Raw genomic sequence first — 6,191 nt, forward strand, 5'->3', positions numbered from 1 at the left:
CACGGCCTGTTGACCCACGACCCACTCACAAATCTTGACCCTTGACCCACTCCACCCCTACACAATACTGTAGTGCCGTACCTGGGAAGAGTGTATAGATCTCTAGAAAAAACTTAAAATGTGATACTATTACTCAAACTAGTAAATTTCTTGTGTAGAAAAAATTTTGAATGTTTAATGACCCAGAATCTGCCATAACCATGAATAATGAGAACTGTATCATAACGCACTTCAACGAATAACGCGAGACCCGTATACAAAAAGTTTGGAGGAAGCATTAAAATTAAATTACATACACTTGTGTGGAAATATATTTTTAATGACAATTAAAACATTAGAGATACTAGTACAAAATATAACATAAAAATCTAATATACAAAAATATACAAGAGTATGTGTGCAGAAGTCATTTAATCCTTACGGCGATATCGTCACACCTGCAAAAACCTGTAGAAGAAAGAAAAAAGAAGGATAAGAATTTACAATTACAAACCACAAACACACACAATATACATACAGGGTGTTCTCGACAACGTTTGGGAGCTGATTTCTGACATCAAGATAAGAAGAAAAGTACAAACCAACCTGGGTGCACTAGTGGAAACCAACCTGGGGAAAACACTAGTGGAAATTTACTCAAGCGCTTTTACTTTTGTCACTGGCATAAGTCGTATTTACTATTATTATTATTATTATTAATACTAGCTTTGGAAAAGTCAACTTCACACTTCCACTTCCTCTTTCTTATCACCAAATGTGATAAGAAAGTGGAAAGAAACCCAGTGGGTTAAGAAATACGGGAAGGATAAGTTGATGAATTGGTCTAGTGGACTAGTAATACATGAATTATGGGAAAAGATGATAGACAAAATAGAAAGAAAGAATTAGAGGATCAAAAAGAGCCCTCGGAGAATGTGTACTATGAGTACAGCAGATGGACAATGCGAATATTAAGTGTAATTGGCAAACACCTAATTAAGAGTTTTATAACAGATGCGCGAAAAGATAAAGTAACTACAGTAATTTAAAAAAAAACACTCTTCAGATCCAAATAAAAGTTTATGATTACAGCAATTAAAAAAAAATACCTTTTAGAGTCAATTAAAAGTTTACTATTTGTAAAGAGAAAGTGGGCGTGTCTTGCATTCACATTGCATATAAGCTGTGAAAATTGCAAAAATTGGACATGTCCCTCATAATGTGTCTGATGATCGTTATGTTACATAGCCGAAACTGTAACATAAATATATAATCTTAAGATATATATACTGGTTTGGTCAGTTAGAGTTTTATTATCAACCAAGAATTCCTTGGTTGCCTAAACGATGAAAATATTTCTACTTGAACAAATGAGACAGTCAGAGTAATGTAATTGGTCCCCATCCCTCAGGAGTAGGGATCTATGAAATCTAATATTAGCAGGTTTGAATTTGTTTCCGAAACATGTTATCACAAAGAGGAGAAGAAATATTCCAAAGGTGGATTAAGTAACCAGGAAAATACGGATCGATCTCAAAAATAATAAAATAATAGTACCTTTTAAACTAAAAGTAGAGTAAAACATACAGACCAATAATAATAGAAATATACTTTATCTTAACGTTGTCACTTTTATTCACAGAACGCTGTATGAACAAAGTAATTAAAATGTCCCAATTTTGAGTCCCAGGATCATGCACCTTGGCTGAGAAAGATGGTGATAAAGATGCACAAATCGGTGAAATGAATAACGCGGGAGAGCCACGAGAAAACCCACAAGGCCTATATCGACAACATTAAGAGAGAAATAATGTCTGTGGGAGCCGACTCAGTTTGCCTTCATGCAAACATACTAACAAACAACTGAAGCCTTCAAGTGAGCATTACTGTCTTCTTGTAAGAATATAATTTGATAACGAGTTTGCATTGTACTTTCAATACTGATACTATGTGTATAATCGAGAAATATATATTTGTGGTAAATTTCATAGAAAAAGAATTATTAATACGAAAATTAGAATGAGTAAAACATAATGCTGTTAGATGGACAAGAAATGTCCTTTTCATTTCATTGTTCTTATTTACCGCTCTTTTGACATGAAATGTAGCAGATAAACGTCTTTGCTGATTGTACACATACGAACATTATAAGAAATACCGGGCGAATTCGTTATCAAATTATATTCCTTCACAGTGGCGTATGTAGGGGGGCTTCAGGCTTAACCTCCAAAAATCATACTCACTATAGTAAAGTATATTAAATATCTTGCAGAATTTTCACATTTTCAGTCAAATCTTCCCCCCCCTCCCGAAACAAAATCGTAAATACGCCACTTTTCCTACAGCATATCTATAGACATGCGACAACAATTTTGGACATGAGTGTACATGCCCAGTGCTGTACGCAGAACGAACAACGGGGTCAACCACTTGACTCTAATATATTCAAGAACAAAAACGATTTACTATTTACTGTAATACAGTAAATATTCATTTTCCCATATGCTGCTCAAAGGGACTCTAAACCCCAACCCCTTCACGCATACTCCACTGTACACGGCACTAGATTAAATAACAAATATTTAAATCAAAATGATATAAAACAACTAATGCTAAGAGAAAACTGGTTAGAAAGGAATATTTTAATAATCACGACAATGTAGGTTAATTGTTTTAGAGACGGGCGCAAAGCGAGGATTTCGAGGTCTTAATCCACACACTTCACTAAAACAAGATATTATGAGAAAACAATCATTTTCCATATTAACATATGTATACTACGATCATGAAACCATATGAATACACCCCATCTCATGATAAAATTCACCATGCGACACTGTCTCGCACTACATGAAACGAGCAGTGCAGAAACAATATATGTTATCCATCCCTTGTTGGAGACAGTGTCGCCTGTTGTATGTCAATCACATTGCATTATATCATCTAACAGTGAACTTTAATTAGTTTAAAATAAACCTTCAATAAAACTTACCATCAAATTTCACTTCAAGCAGGAACATGGCTGATGAAGAGCACGTCCAAGGTAGAAGACATAAATCACATGGTGAAGACCTGTAGCAGTTGGATTCTTCATGTCCACGGGTGAAACAGTAGCTGCACCATTCATCTTCAAGAACTGAACCTTCCTCACTACTAAACGAGGATGGACACACCAGCGAAACATGTCCAGGAAGACCACATGAAAAGCATGAAATAGGCCGCCATGCACCACTAGTAAACCTAAATCTTCTAGAGAAAGCACGACGTGCCCTGAAGTATCTGCTTTCAAACCTCCTGGAAACACCATGAGGCCGTTCTTCAAGTCCAGACCGCAAATCACTCTCAGCAATATTATCGCTTGACAACTGATTCCTGGCACCTTTCACAGAAACCTTAACCTCCACCAATCTCAGATTCTCAGGAATATTTTCCACAATTATAGTACAGTCATTACGCACTAAATTCTGATCACTAATCGAAACACTGTCTAACAAAGAAGTGACAGAATCAATGTTGTTGTCTAACTCCCTAAGTAACTCGTCACATAACTTAGGACCTGGTAGAAATGTAGAACCAAAACGATTAGCAATAAGAGAGAAATGTTTATGTTCTAAACTTGTCTTGTAATATGGAGACGGTATTATCCCTGCTGACACTTTAGATACCAGTATCCCATACAACTTTTCGTGATTTTCACTCCATCCGAAGTTATTATTGTGATGATAATGCTGCCAGTCGGGATGTAATAGTTCAAACACTTGCTTCTTGTTCTCCATTGCAACTCACACACCAATAACTTTCTGGACACGACACAACACCACAATTATTCAACACAAAGTGTGACATATCAAATTGTCACACCTTTTATAAAGTTAGAGATTGCAGAGGGGGAAGCAGCTTTAGCAAAAGTTGCACTTTCGGGAAAGGAAAACAAAATTCGACCAATAGGATCGCTTCTTCTGGATTATATGCCGTTCTATTGGTTGGAGTAGTTATAGTCTATGATGCTTATATGAGTAAGTGGAATATGAGTCTGGAATAAGATTGATTAACATTTTTCTAATAATGTAATTAAAAGCAATCAATATTAAAAGTAAAAAAACTGTAAATTGATGACAGAGAAATAAATGAACATTCAGTATATAAAAAAATGCCAGAACTTATTTTCTTATTTTCAATAAAGTACTTCATGTTAATTGGGTTATAGATAATTTAAAGGAGTTTCTTAATATTTTACTAAATCGGTTAGATATGTTCTTGGGAATTTAATGCTGTTAATGTACTGTATTTTGGTAGAATTGTGAGTTGATTAAAGCATCAAACGTATAAATTGCCGGGGAGTACTGGGACGTGATATACAGAAATAAGGATGGAATGTTCCCTCATTTCTTTTTGAAGAAGTGAGTTCTACTTTTGCATTTTATACACATTAATATGATTTAATTAATTTGTAGAGACTTCCAAAAGAACACAAGTAAGGAAAAGTAAGCAGAGGCTTGTCTTAATTTTAACTGGTGTGCACAATAGCTAGTATTTTCAGGATTCAGAATGTAAAAAATATTCCGCCAATGTTTTTATTATTATTATTATATTATTTGCAGAAGTCATGGTATAGTATTCGTTCAGAACTTGTAGGTTATTTACAGAATTAGAGCACACACAGAATAGCTACAATTAAATCTAATAACAAATTCCATGTGATGTTTCCTATCAAACAGTTTTATGTGGAGAGTTATCAAGAGTATAAAATACACTTATTTTATAAAAGTAATAAGTATATACTAAAATACTATCCACAAAGAGGGGATTCTATATATTGACTTATTAATATTGGTTTCACAAATTACTGTACAAGAAGCCTTCCTTATCTATATAAGCTAAAAATTAACTTGTAAATGCCTTTTTACTTTGTTTTCTCCTCTAGTACATATTCTTATTCTTATTTTGTAATTCCAAAATCACTTTTTCTTTCTTCTTTTTTAGTATTAATTATATTTGTTTCCTTCAGTATAGTACCGTAATTTAAAAATATGAATACATAAAATCAAATTCCATATGTTAATTGGTAGTGAAATAAAATCCAGAAATTTTATTTAGCGCAAGAAGCCTTCTCGTTCACTAGAAACCGCGCTGTGTTGCAGAAGCACAGCAAGGGAAAGGAAATTCCCGCTCCAATCCCCGCGCCGAATGAACCTGGTCGTTTTATGCTTGCTGCAACACAATATAAATTAGAGACTTTGTGACGGATTGTTTCTCGCTTTTTAAAATAGATTAACGGAATGGACAGTTAAAGAAGAATAAAAATATGTTATTTAAAGTATATATGGAAGTATTAGAAAGTATGTTTTTCCTGTTCTTTACTACTACTGCTTATTTTCTTTTTTAAATATTTTGGTCGTAGCGCAACGCTGCAACACTAACATTAGCCGCCAAGTGTAGCTTTCTCCCAAGCTGATTATAGACGATCAAACATTCCATCATAGATTGTATCAACTATCAAATATTTCCACAAAGTGGAATTTGAACGTGTGCGATCTCACGTTCTATGCAATGTTTGAGCTCCTCCGTGGCTAAGCGGGTAGCGTACGCGCCTTTGGCGTGGGAGACCCGGGTTCGATTCCCGGCGGGAGCTCATGAGGTTCGGATTCCACGTTAATCAGTAGGTCCACGTCTCATATAGCCTCGCTGCTGAAAGGGACGCTAAACTAAAATAAACTAAACTATGCAATGTTTGGCTTACTTACAACAGAGATACAACTGTTCTAAAATAGAACTTGTCCTATTTCTATCAAACACAGCATCAAAGAAAACAAACTTAGATCACTGTGCGGTGGCACAAAAATTCAATATGATGTGGACATGGAAAGTAGTTGAAATTATTTTGATACTTACTAATAGTATCCTGTTTTGTGTAACTATAAAATTAAAGAATATTAAGACTAAGTACCGCAGATGGCCTCCAGCGCCGTAACTTACAGTTTTCTGGGAGGGCAAGCATTAACATTTGGGCCCCCTCAACATTCTAAAATAAGCCTCTCTTCATCTTTATCTTACTCTTTGTGGGCCCTCCTCCACGGCAAGGTCTGCATGGTCATTAGTTACGTCCCTAGGTCCGTTCCATACATGACAAATTAATTAAGGGACAATATTGACAAATCTCAAAGCCATACGAATAAATATTATTTCTAGGGCCCCTAATCGTAGACGCTTTT

This window comes from Thermobia domestica, chromosome 11 (assembly GCF_964235325.1).
Source record: "Thermobia domestica chromosome 11, izTheDome1.hap1.1, whole genome shotgun sequence".
Lineage (NCBI taxonomy): Eukaryota > Metazoa > Arthropoda > Insecta > Zygentoma > Lepismatidae > Thermobia > Thermobia domestica.